General features: G+C 32.5%; 1 pseudogene; it reads left to right on the forward strand.

Moving 5' to 3' along the window:
* Window positions 1-1,240: 1,240 nt before the first annotated feature.
* Window positions 1,241-1,338, forward strand: LOC115802327 (U6 spliceosomal RNA; annotated as a pseudogene).
* The last annotated feature ends 245 nt before the right edge of the window (window positions 1,339-1,583 follow it).

Below are 1,583 nucleotides of genomic sequence, written 5' to 3' on the forward strand. Positions count from 1 at the left end.
TATTTTTTCTTCATGGATAACCCAATTCTTTAACATGGATGATTATATAATAATTCTTCTTACACTTATGATTTAGAAATGTTACAAGGTGATGACTTATTTGCCAGATACTTAGTGAATTATTTTATGAAAAGATTTGTGTCTTATACTTGGACATTAAAAAAAATATATTCTTCTCTGATTATTTCTTCTTTTTTCTATTCTTTCCATATGGATTCCTATATATAAGATTTCCCAAATTACCCCTCCCCATCTCTTTCTTTTTTTTTCTTGTTAACTTCTATGTCTTTGCCTTATATTATTCCTTGGAGTTCAGAGAATTTCCTAGGATTCTCTTTTAGTTCAATAATTTGCTTTTCTGCCTTATTCAATGTATTATTCACTGCTTTTAAAAAAAAAAAAGCCTTGCAATCATGATTTGCATTTGCAAGAACTCCCTCATTTTGATATTACTCCATTTTCATAAAAGCCTGCTTTAGATTTACCAATGCAACATGCATTCTAATTTTCTGCAAAAGAATCCTCTTCTTGTAATGACTATTTTTACAAAGCATCATTTGCTCTCAATTCTCATTTTGTCCTATTCTTTTTGATGCTAAGTGCTTTTATTTCTGGATTTTTTCCCCTTTTCTTCTTACACTTTTATAGAGAGACTTACATGTATTAGCTCTAGTAGAGAGTTGGGACCTTAAACAATATTGTTATTACTGATCAATTCATTTAGTTTTAAGGACAAGTATAAGTATTTAGATACATTGTAAAATCTCTTTTTTAATGTTAAACATTAAATTTGCTGGAAAATGTTTGGCTTTGGGCAGAGAGAAATAGTTTTGGAGCAGAGAGTTTTTCCTTTTTAGAAACAATCTCTTTAAGTGTACATTGGCAGCGCAAAGACAGATAAAGTAGTGTTCCTCTCTCTAGGAGGCAACGTGGAATCTACGAATCTCCATGTTTTCCTCAGCTCCACCCAACAAGCTGTTTCTGTGAATCTATTCCCTGACTCCTACAAATTAGGTGTGACTCGGAGGCTCAGATAGGGTCAAATTTACTAGTATGCCCTGTTCTTCAGCCTTCTAAATGTCAGTCTCCACTTTAATAAATAAAATTCTTGTAATTGTAATTTTATCTGTGTGATTGGTTAAGCTTAGCAAGGTTAGAGGATACAAGATCAATAAATGAAAAGAACTGTATTTCTATATACTAGAAATGAATAAAATCAGAAGTTGAAATAAAAAATAATGCTTACTTCATCAATACATACAATAAAATTGGAACAATGCAGAGATGATTAGCATGGCCCCTGCACAAGGATGACTTCCTGAAGCATCTTTATTTGTAAGGGCAAATACTCTGATTCCATTTATATGAGGTACCTAGAGGAGTCAAATCTATAGAGACAGAAGGTAAAACGGTGGTTTCTCGGGGCTGGAGGGAGGGAGAAGTTATTGTTTAATGGATACAGATTTTCAGTTTGGGAAGATAAAAAACATTCTATAGTTGGAGTGGTGATGGTTGCACCACAATGTGAATGTACTTTAATGGCACTGACTTGCACACTTAAAAATGCTTAAAATGGTAAATTT

This window comes from Delphinapterus leucas, chromosome 14, assembly GCF_059928025.1.
Source record: "Delphinapterus leucas isolate spDelLeu-1000000601 "Yukka" chromosome 14, BTC_Dleu_Yukka2, whole genome shotgun sequence".
In the NCBI taxonomy this organism is placed as follows: domain Eukaryota; kingdom Metazoa; phylum Chordata; class Mammalia; order Artiodactyla; family Monodontidae; genus Delphinapterus; species Delphinapterus leucas.